Here is a 23185-nt window from a genome sequence, read left to right as displayed (position 1 = left end):
TAAGACCGCGCGGAACGAACATCCGCCGCCGTAGAGAAATCCCGGGCACACTCACGATGTCGTCCCTGCCGCCGTCGCCACGGGTGCACCAGGCGTCAGTAGCACGCTTAGCGAAAACTACGACCGCGCGGAACGAACATCCGCCGCCGTAGAGAAATCTCGGGCACACTCACGATGTCGTCCCTGCCGCCGTCGCCACGGGTGCACCAGGCGTCAGTAGCACACTTAGCGAAAACTACGACCGCGCGGAACGAACATCCACCGCCGTAGAGAAATCCCGGGCACACTCACGATGTCGTCCCTGATGCCGTCGCCACGGGTGCACCAGGCGTCAGTAGCACGCTTAGCGAAAACCACGACCGCGCGGAACGAACATCCGCCGCCGTAGAGAAATCCCGGGCACACTCACGATGTCGTCCCTGATGCCGTCGCCACGGGTGCACCAGGCGTCAGTAGCACGCTTAGCGAAAACTACGACCGCGCGGAACGAACATCCACCGCCGTAGAGAAATCCCGGGCACACTCACGATGTCGTCCCTGCCGCCGTCGCCACGGGTGCACCAGGCGTCAGTAGCACGCTTAGCGAAAACTACGACCGCGCGGAACGAACATCCGCTGCCGTAGAGAAATCCCGGGCACACTCACGATGTCGTCCCTGATGCCGTCGCCACGGGTGCACCAGGCGTCAGTAGCACGCTTAGCGAACACTACGACCGCGCGGAACGAACATCCACCGCCGTAGAGAAATCCCGGGCACACTCACGATGTCGTCCCTGATGCCGTCGCCACGGGTGCACCAGGCGTCAGTAGCACGCTTAGCGAAAACAAAGACCGCGCGGAACGAACATCCGCCGCCGTAGAGAAATCCCGGGCACACTCACGATGTCGTCCCTGATGCCGTCGCCACGGGTGCACCAGGCGTCAGTAGCACGCTTAGCGAAAACTACGACCGCGCGGAACGAACATCCACCGCCGTAGAGAAATCCCGGGCACACTCACGATGTCGTCCCTGATGCCGTCGCCACGGGTGCACCAGGCGTCAGTAGCACGCTTAGCGAAAACTAAGACCGCGCGGAACGAACATCCGCCGCCGTAGAGAAATCCCGGGCACACTCACGATGTCGTCCCTGATGCCGTCGCCACGGGTGCACCAGGCGTCAGTAGCACGCTTAGCGAAAACTACGACCGCGCGGAACGAACATCCACCGCCGTAGAGAAATCCCGGGCACACTCACGATGTCGTCCCTGATGCCGTCGCCACGGGTGCACCAGGCGTCAGTAGCACGCTTAGCGAAAACTAAGACCGCGCGGAACGAACATCCGCCGCCGTAGAGAAATCCCGGGCACACTCACGATGTCGTCCCTGCCGCCGTCGCCACGGGTGCACCAGGCGTCAGTAGCACGCTTAGCGAAAACTACGACCGCGCGGAACGAACATCCACCGCCGTAGAGAAATCCCGGGCACACTCACGATGTCGTCCCTGATGCCGTCGCCACGGGTGCACCAGGCGTCAGTAGCACGCTTAGCGAAAACTAAGACCGCGCGGAACGAACATCCGCCGCCGTAGAGAAATCCCGGGCACACTCACGATGTCGTCCCTGATGCCGTCGCCACGGGTGCTCCAGTCGTCAGTAGCACGCTTAGCGAAAACTACGACCGCGCGGAACGAACATCCACCGCCGTAGAGAAATCCCGGGCACACTCACGATGTCGTCCCTGATGCCGTCGCCACGGGTGCACCAGGCGTCAGTAGCACGCTTAGCGAAAACTAAGACCGCGCGGAACGAACATCCGCCGCCGTAGAGAAATCCCGGGCACACTCACGATGTCGTCCCTGATGCCGTCGCCACGGGTGCACCAGGCGTCAGTAGCACGCTTAGCGAAAACTAAGACCGCGCGGAACGAACATCCGCCGCCGTAGAGAAATCCCGGGCACACTCACGATGTCGTCCCTGCCGCCGTCGCCACGGGTGCACCAGCCGTCAGTAGCACGCTTAGCGAAAACTACGACCGCGCGGAACGAACATCCGCCGCCGTAGAGAAATCCCGGGCACACTCACGATGTCGTCCCTGCCGCCGTCGCCACGGGTGCACCAGGCGTCAGTAGCACGCTTAGCGAAAACTACGACCGCGCGGAACGAACATCCACCGCCGTAGAGAAATCCCGGGCACACTCACGATGTCGTCCCTGATGCCGTCGCCACGGGTGCACCAGGCGTCAGTAGCACGCTTAGCGAAAACTACGACCGCGCGGAACGAACATCCACCGCCGTAGAGAAATCCCGGGCACACTCACGATGCCGTCCCTGATGCCGTCGCCACGGGTGCACCAGGCGTCAGTAGCACGCTTAGCGAAAACTACGACCGCGCGGAACGAACATCCACCGCCGTAGAGAAATCCCGGGCACACTCACGATGTCGTCCCTGCCGCCGTCGCCACGGGTGCACCAGGCGTCAGTAGCACGCTTAGCGAAAACTACGACCGCGCGGAACGAACATCCACCGCCGTAGAGAAATCCCGGGCACACTCACGATGTCGTCCCTGATGCCGTCGCCACGGGTGCACCAGGCGTCAGTAGCACGCTTAGCGAAAACCACGACCGCGCGGAACGAACATCCGCCGCCGTAGAGAAATCCCGGGCACACTCACGATGTCGTCCCTGATGCCGTCGCCACGGGTGCACCAGGCGTCAGTAGCACGCTTAGCGAAAACTACGACCGCGCGGAACGAACATCCACCGCCGTAGAGAAATCCCGGGCACACTCACGATGTCGTCCCTGCCGCCGTCGCCACGGGTGCACCAGGCGTCAGTAGCACGCTTAGCGAAAACTACGACCGCGCGGAACGAACATCCGCTGCCGTAGAGAAATCCCGGGCACACTCACGATGTCGTCCCTGCCGCCGTCGCCACGGGTGCACCAGGCGTCAGTAGCACGCTTAGCGAAAACTACGACCGCGCGGAACGAACATCCGCTGCCGTAGAGAAATCCCGGGCACACTCACGATGACGTCCCTGCCGCCGTCGCCACGGGTGCACCAGGCGTCAGTAGCACGCTTAGCGAAAACTACGACCGCGCGGAACGAACATCCGCTGCCGTAGAGAAATCCCGGGCACACTCACGATGTCGTCCCTGCCGCCGTCGCCACGGGTGCACCAGGCGTCAGTAGCACGCTTAGCGAAAACTACGACCGCGCGGAACGAACATCCACCGCCGTAGAGAAATCCCGGGCACACTCACGATGTCGTCCCTGCCGCCGTCGCCACGGGTGCACCAGGCGTCAGTAGCACGCTTAGCGAAAACTACGACCGCGCGGAACGAACATCCGCTGCCGTAGAGAAATCCCGGGCACACTCACGATGTCGTCCCTGCCGCCGTCGCCACGGGTGCACCAGGCGTCAGTAGCACGCTTAGCGAAAACTACGACCGCGCGGAACGAACATCCGCCGCCGTAGAGAAATCCAGGGCACACTCACGATGTCGTCCCTGATGCCGTCGCCACGGGTGCACCAGGCGTCAGTAGCACGCTTAGCGAAAACTACGACCGCGCGGAACGAACATCCACCGCCGTAGAGAAATCCCGGGCACACTCACGATGTCGTTCCCTGCCGCCGTCGCCACGGGTGCACCAGGCGTCAGTAGCACGCTTAGCGAAAACTACGACCGCGCGGAACGAACATCCGCCGCCGTAGAGAAATCCCGGGCACACTCACGATGTCGTCCCTGATGCCGTCGCCACGGGTGCACCAGGCGTCAGTAGCACGCTTAGCGAAAACTAAGACCGCGCGGAACGAACATCCGCCGTCGTAGAGAAATCCCGGGCACACTCACGATGTCGTCCCTGCCGCCGTCGCCACGGGTGCACCAGGCGTCAGTAGCACGCTTAGCGAAAACTACGACCGCGCGGAACGAACATCCACCGCCGTAGAGAAATCCCGGGCACACTCACGATGTCGTCCCTGATGCCGTCGCCACGGGTGCACCAGGCGTCAGTAGCACGCTTAGCGAAAACTACGACCGCGCGGAACGAACATCCACCGCCGTAGAGAAATCCCGGGCACACTCACGATGTTGTCCCTGATGCCGTCGCCACGGGTGCACCAGGCGTCAGTAGCACGCTTAGCGAAAACTAAGACCGCGCGGAACGAACATCCGCCGCCGTAGAGAAATCCCGGGCACACTCACGATGTCGTCCCTGCCGCCGTCGCCACGGGTGCACCAGGCGTCAGTAGCACGCTTAGCGAAAACTACGACCGCGCGGAACGAACATCCGCCGCCGTAGAGAAATCTCGGGCACACTCACGATGTCGTCCCTGCCGCCGTCGCCACGGGTGCACCAGGCGTCAGTAGCACACTTAGCGAAAACTACGACCGCGCGGAACGAACATCCACCGCCGTAGAGAAATCCCGGGCACACTCACGATGTCGTCCCTGATGCCGTCGCCACGGGTGCACCAGGCGTCAGTAGCACGCTTAGCGAAAACCACGACCGCGCGGAACGAACATCCGCCGCCGTAGAGAAATCCCGGGCACACTCACGATGTCGTCCCTGATGCCGTCGCCACGGGTGCACCAGGCGTCAGTAGCACGCTTAGCGAAAACTACGACCGCGCGGAACGAACATCCACCGCCGTAGAGAAATCCCGGGCACACTCACGATGTCGTCCCTGCCGCCGTCGCCACGGGTGCACCAGGCGTCAGTAGCACGCTTAGCGAAAACTACGACCGCGCGGAACGAACATCCGCTGCCGTAGAGAAATCCCGGGCACACTCACGATGTCGTCCCTGATGCCGTCGCCACGGGTGCACCAGGCGTCAGTAGCACGCTTAGCGAACACTACGACCGCGCGGAACGAACATCCACCGCCGTAGAGAAATCCCGGGCACACTCACGATGTCGTCCCTGATGCCGTCGCCACGGGTGCACCAGGCGTCAGTAGCACGCTTAGCGAAAACAAAGACCGCGCGGAACGAACATCCGCCGCCGTAGAGAAATCCCGGGCACACTCACGATGTCGTCCCTGATGCCGTCGCCACGGGTGCACCAGGCGTCAGTAGCACGCTTAGCGAAAACTACGACCGCGCGGAACGAACATCCACCGCCGTAGAGAAATCCCGGGCACACTCACGATGTCGTCCCTGATGCCGTCGCCACGGGTGCACCAGGCGTCAGTAGCACGCTTAGCGAAAACTAAGACCGCGCGGAACGAACATCCGCCGCCGTAGAGAAATCCCGGGCACACTCACGATGTCGTCCCTGATGCCGTCGCCACGGGTGCACCAGGCGTCAGTAGCACGCTTAGCGAAAACTACGACCGCGCGGAACGAACATCCACCGCCGTAGAGAAATCCCGGGCACACTCACGATGTCGTCCCTGATGCCGTCGCCACGGGTGCACCAGGCGTCAGTAGCACGCTTAGCGAAAACTAAGACCGCGCGGAACGAACATCCGCCGCCGTAGAGAAATCCCGGGCACACTCACGATGTCGTCCCTGCCGCCGTCGCCACGGGTGCACCAGGCGTCAGTAGCACGCTTAGCGAAAACTACGACCGCGCGGAACGAACATCCACCGCCGTAGAGAAATCCCGGGCACACTCACGATGTCGTCCCTGATGCCGTCGCCACGGGTGCACCAGGCGTCAGTAGCACGCTTAGCGAAAACTAAGACCGCGCGGAACGAACATCCGCCGCCGTAGAGAAATCCCGGGCACACTCACGATGTCGTCCCTGATGCCGTCGCCACGGGTGCTCCAGTCGTCAGTAGCACGCTTAGCGAAAACTACGACCGCGCGGAACGAACATCCACCGCCGTAGAGAAATCCCGGGCACACTCACGATGTCGTCCCTGATGCCGTCGCCACGGGTGCACCAGGCGTCAGTAGCACGCTTAGCGAAAACTAAGACCGCGCGGAACGAACATCCGCCGCCGTAGAGAAATCCCGGGCACACTCACGATGTCGTCCCTGATGCCGTCGCCACGGGTGCACCAGGCGTCAGTAGCACGCTTAGCGAAAACTAAGACCGCGCGGAACGAACATCCGCCGCCGTAGAGAAATCCCGGGCACACTCACGATGTCGTCCCTGCCGCCGTCGCCACGGGTGCACCAGCCGTCAGTAGCACGCTTAGCGAAAACTACGACCGCGCGGAACGAACATCCGCCGCCGTAGAGAAATCCCGGGCACACTCACGATGTCGTCCCTGCCGCCGTCGCCACGGGTGCACCAGGCGTCAGTAGCACGCTTAGCGAAAACTACGACCGCGCGGAACGAACATCCACCGCCGTAGAGAAATCCCGGGCACACTCACGATGTCGTCCCTGATGCCGTCGCCACGGGTGCACCAGGCGTCAGTAGCACGCTTAGCGAAAACTACGACCGCGCGGAACGAACATCCACCGCCGTAGAGAAATCCCGGGCACACTCACGATGCCGTCCCTGATGCCGTCGCCACGGGTGCACCAGGCGTCAGTAGCACGCTTAGCGAAAACTACGACCGCGCGGAACGAACATCCACCGCCGTAGAGAAATCCCGGGCACACTCACGATGTCGTCCCTGCCGCCGTCGCCACGGGTGCACCAGGCGTCAGTAGCACGCTTAGCGAAAACTACGACCGCGCGGAACGAACATCCACCGCCGTAGAGAAATCCCGGGCACACTCACGATGTCGTCCCTGATGCCGTCGCCACGGGTGCACCAGGCGTCAGTAGCACGCTTAGCGAAAACCACGACCGCGCGGAACGAACATCCGCCGCCGTAGAGAAATCCCGGGCACACTCACGATGTCGTCCCTGATGCCGTCGCCACGGGTGCACCAGGCGTCAGTAGCACGCTTAGCGAAAACTACGACCGCGCGGAACGAACATCCACCGCCGTAGAGAAATCCCGGGCACACTCACGATGTCGTCCCTGCCGCCGTCGCCACGGGTGCACCAGGCGTCAGTAGCACGCTTAGCGAAAACTACGACCGCGCGGAACGAACATCCGCTGCCGTAGAGAAATCCCGGGCACACTCACGATGTCGTCCCTGCCGCCGTCGCCACGGGTGCACCAGGCGTCAGTAGCACGCTTAGCGAAAACTACGACCGCGCGGAACGAACATCCGCTGCCGTAGAGAAATCCCGGGCACACTCACGATGACGTCCCTGCCGCCGTCGCCACGGGTGCACCAGGCGTCAGTAGCACGCTTAGCGAAAACTACGACCGCGCGGAACGAACATCCGCTGCCGTAGAGAAATCCCGGGCACACTCACGATGTCGTCCCTGCCGCCGTCGCCACGGGTGCACCAGGCGTCAGTAGCACGCTTAGCGAAAACTACGACCGCGCGGAACGAACATCCACCGCCGTAGAGAAATCCCGGGCACACTCACGATGTCGTCCCTGCCGCCGTCGCCACGGGTGCACCAGGCGTCAGTAGCACGCTTAGCGAAAACTACGACCGCGCGGAACGAACATCCGCTGCCGTAGAGAAATCCCGGGCACACTCACGATGTCGTCCCTGCCGCCGTCGCCACGGGTGCACCAGGCGTCAGTAGCACGCTTAGCGAAAACTACGACCGCGCGGAACGAACATCCGCCGCCGTAGAGAAATCCAGGGCACACTCACGATGTCGTCCCTGATGCCGTCGCCACGGGTGCACCAGGCGTCAGTAGCACGCTTAGCGAAAACTACGACCGCGCGGAACGAACATCCACCGCCGTAGAGAAATCCCGGGCACACTCACGATGTCGTTCCCTGCCGCCGTCGCCACGGGTGCACCAGGCGTCAGTAGCACGCTTAGCGAAAACTACGACCGCGCGGAACGAACATCCGCCGCCGTAGAGAAATCCCGGGCACACTCACGATGTCGTCCCTGCCGCCGTCGCCACGGGTGCACCAGGCGTCAGTAGCACGCTTAGCGAAAACTACGACCGCGCGGAACGAACATCCGCCGCCGTAGAGAAATCCCGGGCACACTCACGATGTTGTCCCTGCCGCCGTCGCCACGGGTGCACCAGGCGTCAGTAGCACGCTTAGCGAAAACTACGACCGCGCGGAACGAACATCCGCCGCCGTAGAGAAATCCCGGGCACACTCACGATGTCGTCCCTGCCGCCGTCGCCACGGGTGCACCAGGCGTCAGTAGCACGCTAAGCGAAAACTACGACCACGCGGAACGAACATCCGCCGCCGTAGAGAAATCCCGGGCACACTCACGATGTCGTCCCTGCCGCCGTCGCCACGGGTGCACCAGGCGTCAGTAGCACGCTTAGCGAAAACTACGACCGCGCGGAACGAACATCCGCTGCCATAGAGAAATCCCGGGCACACTCACGATGTCGTCCCTGCCGCCGTCGCCACGGGTGCACCAGGCGTCAGTAGCACGCTTAGCGAAAACTACGACCGCGCGGAACGAACATCCGCCGCCGTAGAGAAATCCCGGGCACACTCACGATGTCGTCCCTGCCGCCGTCGCCACGGGTGCACCAGGCGTCAGTAGCACGCTTAGCGAAAACTACGACCGCGCGGAACGAACATCCACCGCCGTAGAGAAATCCCGGGCACACTCACGATGTCGTCCCTGATGCCGTCGCCACGGGTGCACCAGGCGTCAGTAGCACGCTTAGCGAAAACCACGACCGCGCGGAACGAACATCCGCCGTAGAGAAATCCCGGGCACACTCACGATGTCGTCCCTGATGCCGTCGCCACGGGTGCACCAGGCGTCAGTAGCACGCTTAGCGAAAACTACGACCGCGCGGAACGAACATCCACCGCCGTAGAGAAATCCCGGGCACACTCACGATGTCGTCCCTGCCGCCGTCGCCACGGGTGCACCAGGCGTCAGTAGCACGCTTAGCGAAAACTACGACCGCGCGGAACGAACATCCGCCGCCGTAGAGAAATCCCGGGCACACTCACGATGTCGTCCCTGCCGCCGTCGCCACGGGTGCACCAGGCGTCAGTAGCACGCTTAGCGAAAACTACGACCGCGCGGAACGAACATCGGCTGCCGTAGAGAAATCCCGGGCACACTCACGATGTCGTTCCCTGCCGCCGTCGCCACGGGTGCACCAGGCGTCAGTAGCACGCTTAGCGAAAACTACGACCGCGCGGAACGAACATCCGCCGCCGTAGAGAAATCCCGGGCACACTCACGATGTCGTCCCTGCCGCCGTCGCCACGGGTGCACCAGGCGTCAGTAGCACGCTTAGCGAAAACTACGACCGCGCGGAACGAACATCCGCCGCCGTAGAGAAATCCCGGGCACACTCACGATGTTGTCCCTGCCGCCGTCGCCACGGGTGCACCAGGCGTCAGTAGCACGCTTAGCGAAAACTACGACCGCGCGGAAAGAACATCCGCCGCCGTAGAGAAATCCCGGGCACACTCACGATGTCGTCCCTGCCGCCGTCGCCACGGGTGCACCAGGCGTCAGTAGCACGCTAAGCGAAAACTACGACCACGCGGAACGAACATCCGCCGCCGTAGAGAAATCCCGGGCACACTCACGATGTCGTCCCTGCCGCCGTCGCCACGGGTGCACCAGGCGTCAGTAGCACGCTTAGCGAAAACTACGACCGCGCGGAACGAACATCCGCTGCCGTAGAGAAATCCCGGGCACACTCACGATGTCGTCCCTGCCGCCGTCGCCACGGGTGCACCAGGCGTCAGTAGCACGCTTAGCGAAAACTACGACCGCGCGGAACGAACATCCGCCGCCGTAGAGAAATCCCGGGCACACTCACGATGTCGTCCCTGCCGCCGTCGCCACGGGTGCACCAGGCGTCAGTAGCACGCTTAGCGAAAACTACGACCGCGCGGAACGAACATCCACCGCCGTAGAGAAATCCCGGGCACACTCACGATGTCGTCCCTGATGCCGTCGCCACGGGTGCACCAGGCGTCAGTAGCACGCTTAGCGAAAACCACGACCGCGCGGAACGAACATCCGCCGTAGAGAAATCCCGGGCACACTCACGATGTCGTCCCTGATGCCGTCGCCACGGGTGCACCAGGCGTCAGTAGCACGCTTAGCGAAAACTACGACCGCGCGGAACGAACATCCACCGCCGTAGAGAAATCCCGGGCACACTCACGATGTCGTCCCTGCCGCCGTCGCCACGGGTGCACCAGGCGTCAGTAGCACGCTTAGCGAAAACTACGACCGCGCGGAACGAACATCCGCCGCCGTAGAGAAATCCCGGGCACACTCACGATGTCGTCCCTGCCGCCGTCGCCACGGGTGCACCAGGCGTCAGTAGCACGCTTAGCGAAAACTACGACCGCGCGGAACGAACATCGGCTGCCGTAGAGAAATCCCGGGCACACTCACGATGTCGTCCCTGATGCCGTCGCCACGGGTGCACCAGGCGTCAGTAGCACGCTTAGCGAAAACCACGACCGCGCGGAACGAACATCCGCCGTAGAGAAATCCCGGGCACACTCACGATGTCGTCCCTGATGCCGTCGCCACGGGTGCACCAGGCGTCAGTAGCACGCTTAGCGAAAACTACGACCGCGCGGAACGAACATCGGCTGCCGTAGAGAAATCCCGGGCACACTCACGATGTCGTCCCTGATGCCGTCGCCACGGGTGCACCAGGCGTCAGTAGCACGCTTAGCGAAAACCACGACCGCGCGGAACGAACATCCGCCGTAGAGAAATCCCGGGCACACTCACGATGTCGTCCCTGATGCCGTCGCCACGGGTGCACCAGGCGTCAGTAGCACGCTTAGCGAAAACTACGACCGCGCGGAACGAACATCCACCGCCGTAGAGAAATCCCGGGCACACTCACGATGTCGTCCCTGCCGCCGTCGCCACGGGTGCACCAGGCGTCAGTAGCACGCTTAGCGAAAACTACGACCGCGCGGAACGAACATCCGCCGCCGTAGAGAAATCCCGGGCACACTCACGATGTCGTCCCTGCCGCCGTCGCCACGGGTGCACCAGGCGTCAGTAGCACGCTTAGCGAAAACTACGACCGCGCGGAACGAACATCGGCTGCCGTAGAGAAATCCCGGGCACACTCACGATGTCGTCCCTGCCGCCGTCGCCACGGGTGCACCAGGCGTCAGTAGCACGCTTAGCGAAAACTACGACCGCGCGGAACGAACATCCACCGCCGTAGAGAAATCCCGGGCACACTCACGATGTCGTCCCTGCCGCCGTCGCCACGGGTGCACCAGGCGTCAGTAGCACGCTTAGCGAAAACTACGACCGCGCGGAACGAACATCCACCGCCGTAGAGAAATCCCGGGCACACTCACGATGTCGTCCCTGCCGCCGTCGCCACGGGTGCACCAGGCGTCAGTAGCACGCTTAGCGAAAACTACGACCGCGCGGAACGAACATCGGCCGCCGTAGAGAAATCCCGGGCACACTCACGATGTCGTCCCTGCCGCCGTCGCCACGGGTGCACCAGGCGTCAGTAGCACGCTTAGCGAAAACTACGACCGCGCGGAACGAACATCCGCCGCCGTAGAGAAATCCCGGGCACACTCACGATGTCGTCCCTGCCGCCGTCTCCACGGGTGCACCAGGCGTCAGTAGCACGCTTAGCGAAAACTACGAACGCGCGGAACGAACATCCGCCGCCGTAGAGAAATCCCGGGCACACTCACGATGTCGTCCCTGCCGCCGTCGCCACGGGTGCACCAGGCGTCAGTAGCACGCTTAGCGAAAACTACGACCGCGCGGAACGAACATCGGCCGCCGTAGAGAAATCCCGGGCACACTCACGATGTCGTCCCTGCCGCCGTCGCCACGGGTGCACCAGGCGTCAGTAGCACGCTTAGCGAAAACTACGACCGCGCGGAACGAACATCGGCCGCCGTAGAGAAATCCCGGGCACACTCACGATGTCGTCCCTGCCGCCGTCGCCACGGGTGCACCAGGCGTCAGTAGCACGCTTAGCGAAAACTACGACCGCGCGGAACGAACATCCGCCGCCGTAGAGAAATCCCGGGCACACTCACGATGTCGTCCCTGCCGCCGTCGCCACGGGTGCACCAGGCGTCAGTAGCACGCTTAGCGAAAACTACGACCGCGCGGAACGAACATCCGCCGCCGTAGAGAAATCCCGGGCACACTCACGATGTCGTCCCTGCCGCCGTCGCCACGGGTGCACCAGGCGTCAGTAGCACGCTTAGCGAAAACTACGACCGCGCGGAACGAACATCCGCCGCCGTAGAGAAATCCCGGGCACACTCACGATGTCGTCCCTGCCGCCGTCGCCACGGGTGCACCAGGCGTCAGTAGCACGCTTAGCGAAAACTACGACCGCGCGGAACGAACATCCGCCGCCGTAGAGAAATCCCGGGCACACTCACGATGTCGTCCCTGCCGCCGTCGCCACGGGTGCACCAGGCGTCAGTAGCACGCTTAGCGAAAACTACGACCGCGCGGAACGAACATCCACCGCCGTAGAGAAATCCCGGGCACACTCACGATGTCGTCCCTGCCGCCGTCGCCACGGGTGCACCAGGCGTCAGTAGCACGCTTAGCGAAAACTACGACCGCGCGGAACGAACATCGGCCGCCGTAGAGAAATCCCGGGCACACTCACGATGTCGTCCCTGCCGCCGTCGCCACGGGTGCACCAGGCGTCAGTAGCACGCTTAGCGAAAACTACGACCGCGCGGAACGAACATCCGCCGCCGTAGAGAAATCCCGGGCACACTCACGATGTCGTCCCTGCCGCCGTCGCCACGGGTGCACCAGGCGTCAGTAGCACGCTTAGCGAAAACTACGACCGCGCGGAACGAACATCCGCCGCCGTAGAGAAATCCCGGGCACACTCACGAAGTCGTCCCTGCCGCCGTCGCCACGGGTGCACCAGGCGTCAGTAGCACGCTTAGCGAAAACTACGACCGCGCGGAACGAACATCCGCCGCCGTAGAGAAATCCCGGGCACACTCACGATGTCGTCCCTGCCGCCGTCGCCACGGGTGCACCAGGCGTCAGTAGCACGCTTAGCGAAAACTACGACCGCGCGGAACGAACATCCACCGCCGTAGAGAAATCCCGGGCACACTCACGATGTCGTCCCTGCCGCCGTCGCCATGGGTGCACCAGGCGTCAGTAGCACGCTTAGCGAAAACTACGACCGCGCGGAACGAACATCCGCCGCCGTAGAGAAATCCCGGGCACACTCACGATGTCGTCCCGGCCGCCGTCGCCACGGGTCCACCAGGCGTCAGTAGCACGCTTAGCGAAAACTACGACCGCGCGGAACGAACATCCGCCGCCGTAGAGAAATACCGGGCACACTCACGATGTCGTCCCTGCCGCCGTCGCCACGGGTGCACCAGGCGTCAGTAGCACGCTTAGCGAAAACTACGACCGCGCGGAACGAACATCTGCTGCCGTAGAGAAATCCCGGGCACACTCACGATGTCGTCCCTGCCGCCGTCGCCAGGGGTGCACCAGGCGTCAGTAGCACGCTTAGCGAAAACTACGACCGCGCGGAACGAACATCCGCCGCCGTAGAGAAATCCCGGGCACACTCACGATGTCGTCCCTGCCGCCGTCGCCCCGGGTGCACCAGGCGTCAGTAGCACGCTTAGCGAAAACTACGACCGCGCGGAACGAACATCCGCTGCCGTAGAGAAATCCCGGGCACGCTCACGATGTCGTCCCTGCCGCCGTCGCCACGGGTGCACCAGGCGTCAGTAGCACGCTTAGCGAAAACTACGACCGCGCGGAACGAACATCCACCGCCGTAGAGAAATCCCGGGCACACTCACGATGTCGTCCCTGCCGCCGTCGCCACGGGTGCACCAGGCGTCAGTAGCACGCTTAGCGAAAACTACGACCGCGCGGAACGAACATCCACCGCCGTAGAGAAATCCCGGGCACACTCACGATGTCGTCCCTGCCGCCGTCGCCACGGGTGCACCAGGCGTCAGTAGCACGCTTAGCGAAAACTACGACCGCGCGGAACGAACATCCACCGCCGTAGAGAAATCCCGGGCACACTCACGATGTTGTCCCTGCCGCCGTCGCCACGGGTGCACCAGGCGTCAGTAGCACGCTTAGCGAAAACTACGACCGCGCGGAACGAACATCCGCCGCCGTAGAGAAATCCCGGGCACACTCACGATGTCGTCCCTGATGCCGTCGCCACGGGTGCACCAGGCGTCAGTAGCACGCTTAGCGAAAACCACGACCGCGCGGAACGAACATCCGCCGCCGTAGAGAAATCCCGGGCACACTCACGATGTCGTCCCTGATGCCGTCGCCACGGGTGCACCAGGCGTCAGTAGCACGCTTAGCGAAAACTACGACCGCGCGGAACGAACATCCACCGCCGTAGAGAAATCCCGGGCACACTCACGATGTCGTCCCTGATGCCGTCGCCACGGGTGCACCAGGCGTCAGTAGCACGCTTAGCGAAAACCACGACCGCGCGGAACGAACATCCGCCGCCGTAGAGAAATCCCGGGCACACTCACGATGTCGTTCCTGCCGCCGTCGCCACGGGTGCACCAGGCATCAGTAGCAAGCTTAGCGAAAACTACGACCGCGCGGAACGAACATCCACCGCCGTAGAGAAATCCCGGGCACACTCACGATGTCGTCCCTGATGCCGTCGCCACGGGTGCACCAGGCGTCAGTAGCACGCTTAGCGAAAACCACGACCGCGCGGAACGAACATCCGCCGCCGTAGAGAAATCCCGGGCACACTCACGATGTCGTCCCTGCCGCCGTCGCCACGGGTGCACCAGGCGTCAGTAGCACGCTTAGCGAAAACTACGACCGCGCGGAACGAACATCCGCCGCCGTAGAGAAATCCCGGGCACACTCACGATGTCGTCCCTGATGCCGTCGCCACGGGTGCACCAGGCGTCAGTAGCACGCTTAGCGAAAACCACGACCGCGCGGAACGAACATCCGCCGCCGTAGAGAAATCCCGGGCACACTCACGATGTCGTCCCTGCCGCCGTCGCCACGGGTGCACCAGGCGTCAGTAGCACGCTTAGCGAAAACTACGACCGCGCGGAACGAACATCCACCGCCGTAGAGAAATCCCGGGCACACTCACGATGTCGTCCCTGATGCCGTCGCCACGGGTGCACCAGGCGTCAGTAGCACGCTTAGCGAAAACCACGACCGCGCGGAACGAACATCCGCCGCCGTAGAGAAATCCCGGGCACACTCACGATGTCGTCCCTGATGCCGTCGCCACGGGTGCACCAGGCGTCAGTAGCACGCTTAGCGAAAACCACGACCGCGCGGAACGAACATCCGCCGCCGTAGAGAAATCCCGGGCACACTCACGATGTCGTCCCTGATGCCGTCGCCACGGGTGCACCAGGCGTCAGTAGCACGCTTAGCGAAAACTACGACCGCGCGGAACGAACATCCACCGCCGTAGAGAAATCCCGGGCACACTCACGATGTCGTCCCTGATGCCGTCGCCACGGGTGCACCAGGCGTCAGTAGCACGCTTAGCGAAAACCACGACCGCGCGGAACGAACATCCGCCGCCGTAGAGAAATCCCGGGCACACTCACGATGTCGTCCCTGATGCCGTCGCCACGGGTGCACCAGGCGTCAGTAGCACGCTTAGCGAAAACCACGACCGCGCGGAACGAACATCCACCGCCGTAGAGAAATCCCGGGCACACTCACGATGTCGTCCCTGATGCCGTCGCCACGGGTGCACCAGGCGTCAGTAGCACGCTTAGCGAAAACTACGACCGCGCGGAACGAACATCCGCCGCCGTAGAGAAATCCCGGGCACACTCACGATGTCGTCCCTGATGCCGTCGCCACGGGTGCACCAGGCGTCAGTAGCACGCTTAGCGAAAACTACGACCGCGCGGAACGAACATCCGCCGCCGTAGAGAAATCCCGGGCACACTCACGATGTCGTCCCTGATGCCGTCGCCACGGGTGCACCAGGCGTCAGTAGCACGCTTAGCGAAAACTACGACCGCGCGGAACGAACATCCGCCGCCGTAGAGAAATCCCGGGCACACTCACGATGTCGTCCCTGCCGCCGTCGCCACGGGTGCACCAGGCGTCAGTAGCACGCTTAGCGAAAACTACGACCGCGCGGAACGAACATCCGCCGCCGTAGAGAAATCCCGGGCACACTCACGATGTCGTCCCTGATGCCGTCGCCACGGGTGCACCAGGCGTCAGTAGCACGCTTAGCGAAAACTACGACCGCGCGGAACGAACATCCGCCGCCGTAGAGAAATCCCGGGCACACTCACGATGTCGTCCCTGATGCCGTCGCCACGGGTGCACCAGGCGTCAGTAGCACGCTTAGCGAAAACTACGACCGCGCGGAACGAACATCCGCCGCCGTAGAGAAATCCCGGGCACACTCACGATGTCGTCCCTGATGCCGTCGCCACGGGTGCACCAGGCGTCAGTAGCACGCTTAGCGAAAACTACGACCGCGCGGAACGAACATCCGCCGCCGTAGAGAAATCCCGGGCACACTCACGATGTCGTCCCTGATGCCGTCGCCACGGGTGCACCAGGCGTCAGTAGCACGCTTAGCGAAAACTACGACCGCGCGGAACGAACATCCGCCGCCGTAGAGAAATCCCGGGCACACTCACGATGTCGTCCCTGATGCCGTCGCCACGGGTGCACCAGGCGTCAGTAGCACGCTTAGCGAAAACTACGACCGCGCGGAACGAACTTCCGCCGCCGTAGAGAAATCCCGGGCACACTCACGATGTCGTCCCTGATGCCGTCGCCACGGGTGCACCAGGCGTCAGTAGCACGCTTAGCGAAAACTACGACCGCGCGGAACGAACATCCGCCGCCGTTGAGAAATCCCGGGCACACTCACGATGTCGTCCCTGCCGCCGTCGCCACGGGTGCACCAGGCGTCAGTAGCACGCTTAGCGAAAACTACGACCGCGCGGAACGAACATCCGCCGCCGTAGAGAAATCCCGGGCACACTCACGATGTCGTCCCTGATGCCGTCGCCACGGGTGCACCAGGCGTCAGTAGCACGCTTAGCGAAAACTACGACCGCGCAGAACGAACATCCACCGCCGTAGAGAAATCCCGGGCACACTCACGATGTCGTCCCTGATGCCGTCGCCACGGGTGCACCAGGCGTCAGTAGCACGCTTAGCGAAAACTACGACCGCGCGGAACGAACATCCACCGCCGTAGAGAAATCCCGGGCACACTCACGATGCCGTCCCTGATGCCGTCGCCACGGGTGCACCAGGCGTCAGTAGCACGCTTAGCGAAAACTACGACCGCGCGGAACGAACATCCGCCGCCGTAGAGAAATACCGGGCACACTCACGATGTCGTCCCTGCCGCCGTCGCCACGGGTGCACCAGGCGTCAGTAGCACGCTTAGCGAAAACTACGACCGCGCGGAACGAACATCCGCCGCCGTAGAGAAATCCCGGGCACACTCACGATGTCGTCCCTGATGCCGTCGCCACGGGTGCACCAGGCGTCAGTAGCACGCTTAGCGAAAACTACGACCGCGCGAAACGAACATCCGCCGCCGTAGAGAAATCCCGGGCACACTCACGATGTCGTCCCTGATGCCGTCGCCACGGGTGCACCAGGCGTCAGTAGCACGCTTAGCGAAAACTACGACCGCGCGGAACGAACATCCGCCGCCGTAGAGAAATCCCGGGCACACTGACGATGTCGTCCCTGCCGCCGTCGCCACGGGTGCACCAGGCGTCAGTAGCACGCTTAGCGAAAACTACGACCGCGCGGAACGAACATCCGCCGTCGTAGAGAAATCCCGGGCACACTCACGATGTCGTCCCTGATGCCGTCGCCACGGGTGCACCAGGCGTCAGTAGCACGCTTAGCGAAAACTACGACCGCGCGGAACGAACATCCGCCGCCATAGAGAAATCCCGGGCACACTCACGATGTCGTCCCTGATGCCGTCGCCACGGGTGCACCAGGCGTCAGTAGCACGCTTAGCGAAAACTACGACCGCGCGGAACGAACATCCGCCGCCGTAGAGAAATCCCGGGCACACTCACGATGTCGTCCCTGCCGCCGTCGCCACGGGTGCACCAGGCGTCAGTAGCACGCTTAGCGAAAACTACGACCGCGCGGAACGAACATCCGCCGCCGTAGAGAAATCCCGGGCACACTCACGATGTCGTCCCTGATGCCGTCGCCACGGGTGCACCAGGCGTCAGTAGCACGCTTAGCGAAAACTACGACCGCGCGGAACGAACATCCGCCGCCGTAGAGAAATCCCGGGCACACTCACGATGTCGTCCCTGATGCCGTCGCCACGGGTGCACCAGGCGTCAGTAGCACGCTTAGCGAAAACTACGACCGCGCGGAACGAACATCCACCGCCGTAGAGAAATCCCGGGCACACTCACGATGTCGTCCCTGATGCCGTCGCCACGGGTGCACCAGGCGTCAGTAGCACGCTTAGCGAAAACTACGACCGCGCGGAACGAACATCCGCCGCCGTAGAGAAATCCCGGGCACACTCACGATGTCGTCCCTGATGCCGTCGCCACGGGTGCACCAGGCGTCAGTAGCACGCTTAGCGAAAACTACGACCGCGCGGAACGAACATCCGCCGCCGTAGAGAAATCCCGGGCACACTCACGATGTCGTCCCTGATGCCGTCGCCACGGGTGCACCAGGCGTCAGTAGCACGCTTAGCGAAAACTACGACCGCGCGGAACGAACATCCACCGCCGTAGAGAAATCCCGGGCACACTCACGATGTCGTCCATGATGCCGTCGCCACGGGTGCACCAGGCGTCAGTAGCACGCTTAGCGAAAACTACGACCGCGCGGAACGAACATCCGCCGCCGTAGAGAAATCCCGGGCACACTCACGATGTCGTCCCTGATGCCGTCGCCACGGGTGCACCAGGCGTCAGTAGCACGCTTAGCGAAAACTACGACCGCGCGGAACGAACATCCGCCGCCGTAGAGAAATCCCGGGTACACTCACGATGTCGTCCCTGATGCCGTCGCCACGGGTGCACCAGGCGTCAGTAGCACGCTTAGCGAAAACTACGACCGCGCGGAACGAACATCCGCCGCCGTAGAGAAATCCCGGGCACACTCACGATGTCGTCCCTGATGCCGTCGCCACGGGTGCACCAGGCGTCAGTAGCACGCTTAGCGAAAACTACGACCGCGCGGAACGAACATCCGCCGCCGTAGAGAAATCCCGGGCACACTCACGATGTCGTCCCTGATGCCGTCGCCACGGGTGCACCAGGCGTCAGTAGCACGCTTAGCGAAAACTACGACCGCGCGGAACGAACATCCACCGCCGTAGAGAAATCCCGGGCACACTCACGATGTCGTCCCTGATGCCGTCGCCACGGGTGCACCAGGCGTCAGTAGCACGCTTAGCGAAAACTACGACCGCGCGGAACGAACATCCGCCGCCGTAGAGAAATCGCGGGCGCACTCACGATGTCGTCCCTGATGCCGTCGCCACGGGTGCACCAGGCGTCAGTAGCACGCTTAGCGAAAACTACGACCGCGCGGAACGAACATCCGCCGCCGTAGTGAAATCCCGGGCACACTCACGATGTCGTCCCTGATGCCGTCGCCACGGGTGCACCAGGCGTCAGTAGCACGCTTAGCGAAAACCACGACCGCGCGGAACGAACATCCGCCGCCGTAGAGAAATCCCGGGCACACTCACGATGTCGTCCCTGATGCCGTCGCCACGGGTGCACCAGGCGTCAGTAGCACGCTTAGCGAAAACCACGACCGCGCGGAACGAACATCCACCGCCGTAGAGAAATCCCGGGCACACTCACGATGTCGTCCCTGATGCCGTCGCCACGGGTGCACCAGGCGTCAGTAGCACGCTTAGCGAAAACTACGACCGCGCGGAACGAACATCCGCCGCCGTAGAGAAATCCCGGGCACACTCACGATGTCGTCCCTGCCGCCGTCGCCACGGGTGCACCAGGCGTCAGTAGCACGCTTAGCGAAAACTACGACCGCGCGGAACGAACATCCGCCGCCGTAGAGAAATCCCGGGCACACTCACGATGTCGTCCCTGATGCCGTCGCCACGGGTGCACCAGGCGTCAGTAGCACGCTTAGCGAAAACTACGACCGCGCGGAACGAACATCCGCCGCCGTAGAGAAATCCCGGGCACACTCACGATGTCGTCCCTGATGCCGTCGCCACGGGTGCACCAGGCGTCAGTAGCACGCTTAGCGAAAACTACGACCGCGCGGAACGAACATCCGCCGCCGTAGAGAAATCCCGGGCACACTCACGATGTCGTCCCTGATGCCGTCGCCACGGGTGCACCAGGCGTCAGTAGCACGCTTAGCGAAAACTACGACCGCGCGGAACGAACATCCGCCGCCGTAGAGAAATCCCGGGCACACTCACGATGTCGTCCCTGATGCCGTCGCCACGGGTGCACCAGGCGTCAGTAGCACGCTTAGCGAAAACTACGACCGCGCGGAACGAACATCCGCCGCCGTAGAGAAATCCCGGGCACACTCACGATGTCATCCCTGATGCCGTCGCCACGGGTGCACCAGGCGTCAGTAGCACGCTTAGCGAAAACTACGACCGCGCGGAACGAACTTCCGCCGCCGTAGAGAAATCCCGGGCACACTCACGATGTCGTCCCTGATGCCGTCGCCACGGGTGCACCACGCGTCAGTAGCACGCTTAGCGAAAACTACGACCGCGCGGAACGAACATCCGCCGCCGTAGAGAAATCCCGGGCACACTCACGATGTCGTCCCTGCCGCCGTCGCCACGGGTGCACCAGGCGTCAGTAGCACGCTTAGCGAAAACTACGACCGCGCGGAACGAACATCCGCCGCCGTAGAGAAATCCCGGGCACACTCACGATGTCGTCCCTGATGCCGTCGCCACGGGTGCACCAGGCGTCAGTAGCACGCTTAGCGAAAACTACGACCGCGCGGAACGAACATCCACCGCCGTAGAGAAATCCCGGGCACACTCACGATGTCGTCCCTGATGCCGTCGCCACGGGTGCACCAGGCGTCAGTAGCACGCTTAGCGAAAACTACGACCGCGCGGAACGAACATCCACCGCCGTAGAGAAATCCCGGGCACACTCACGATATCGTCCCTGATGCCGTCGCCACGGGTGCACCAGGCGTCAGTAGCACGCTTAGCGAAAACTACGACCGCGCGGAACGAACATCCGCCGCCGTAGAGAAATCCCGGGCACACTCACGATGTCGTCCCTGATGCCGTCGCCACGGGTGCACCAGGCGTCAGTAGCACGCTTAGCGAAAACTACGACCGCGCGGAACGAACATCCGCCGCCGTAGAGAAATCCCGGGCACACTCACGATGTCGTCCCTGATGCCGTCGCCACGGGTGCACCAGGCGTCAGTAGCACGCTTAGCGAAAACTACGACCGCGCGGAACGAACATCCACCGCCGTAGAGAAATCCCGGGCACACTCACGATGTCGTCCCTGATGCCGTCGCCACGGGTGCACCAGGCGTCAGTAGCACGCTTAGCGAAAACTACGACCGCGCGGAACGAACATCCGCCGCCGTAGAGAAATCCCGGGCACACTCACGATGTCGTCCCTGATGCCGTCGCCACGGGTGCACCAGGCGTCAGTAGCACGCTTAGCGAAAACTACGACCGCGCGGAACGAACATCCGCCGCCGTAGAGAAATCCCGGGCACACTCACGATGTCGTCCCTGATGTCGTCGCCACGGGTGCACCAGGCGTCAGTAGCACGCTTAGCGAAAACTACGACCGCGTGGAACGAACATCCACCGCCGTAGAGAAATCCCGGGCACACTCACGATGTCGTCCCTGATGCCGTCGCCACGGGTGCACCAGGCGTCAGTAGCACGCTTAGCGAAAACTAAGACCGCGCGGAACGAACATCCGGCGCCGTAGAGAAATCCCGGGCACACTCACGATGTCGTCCCTGATGCCGTCGCCACGGGTGCACCAGGCGTCAGTAGCACGCTTAGCGAAAACTACGACCGCGCGGAACGAACATCCGCCGCCGTAGAGAAATCCCGGGCACACTCACGATGTCGTCCCTGATGCCGTCGCCACGGGTGCACCAGGCGTCAGTAGCACGCTTAGCGAAAACTACGACCGCGCGGAACGAACATCCGCCGCCGTAGAGAAATCCCGGGCACACTCACAATGTCGTCCCTGATGCCGTCGCCACGGGTGCACCAGACGTCAGTAGCACGCTTAGCGAAAACTACGACCGCGCGGAACGAACATCCGCCGCCGTAGAGAAATCCCGGGTACACTCACGATGTCGTCCCTGATGCCGTCGCCACGGGTGCACCAGGCGTCAGTAGCACGCTTAGCGAAAACTACGACCGCGCGGAACGAACATCCGCCGCCGTAGAGAAATCCCGGGCACACTCACGATGTCGTCCCTGATGCCGTCGCCACGGGTGCACCAGGCGTCAGTAGCACGCTTAGCGAAAACTACGACCGCGCGGAACGAACATCCGCCGCCGTAGAGAAATCCCGGGCACACTCACGATGTCGTCCCTGATGCCGTCGCCACGGGTGCACCAGGCGTCAGTAGCACGCTTAGCGAAAACTACGACCGCGCGGAACGAACATCCACCGCCGTAGAGAAATCCCGGGCACACTCACGATGTCGTCCCTGATGCCGTCGCCACGGGTGCACCAGGCGTCAGTAGCACGCTTAGCGAAAACTACGACCGCGCGGAACGAACATCCGCCGCCGTAGAGAAATCCCGGGCGCACTCACGATGTCGTCCCTGATGCCGTCGCCACGGGTGCACCAGGCGTCAGTAGCACGCTTAGCGAAAACTACGACCGCGCGGAACGAACATCCGCCGCCGTAGTGAAATCCCGGGCACACTCACGATGCAGTCCCTTCCGCCGTCGCCACGGGTGCACCAGGCGTCAGTAGCACGCTTAGCGAAAACTACGACCGCGCGGAACGAACATCCACCGCCGTAGAGAAATCCCGGGCACACTCACGATGTCGTCCCTGCCGCCGTCGCCACGGGTGCACCAGGCGTCAGTAGCACGCTTAGCGAAAACTACGACCGCGCGGAACGAACATCCACCGCCGTAGAGAAATCCCGGGCACACTCACGATGTCGTCCCTGATGCCGTCGCCACGGGTGCACCAGGCGTCAGTAGCACGCTTAGCGAAAACTACGACCGCGCGGAACGAACATCGGCCGCCGTAGAGAAATCCCGGGCACACTCACGATGTCGTCCC

Source organism: Ixodes scapularis, unplaced genomic scaffold (genome assembly GCF_016920785.2).
Source record: "Ixodes scapularis isolate PalLabHiFi unplaced genomic scaffold, ASM1692078v2 ptg000105l_1___fragment_1__unscaffolded, whole genome shotgun sequence".
NCBI lineage: Eukaryota > Metazoa > Arthropoda > Arachnida > Ixodida > Ixodidae > Ixodes > Ixodes scapularis.
The sequence above is the reverse complement of the archived record's forward strand: the minus strand, read 5'-3'. Positions refer to the sequence as shown.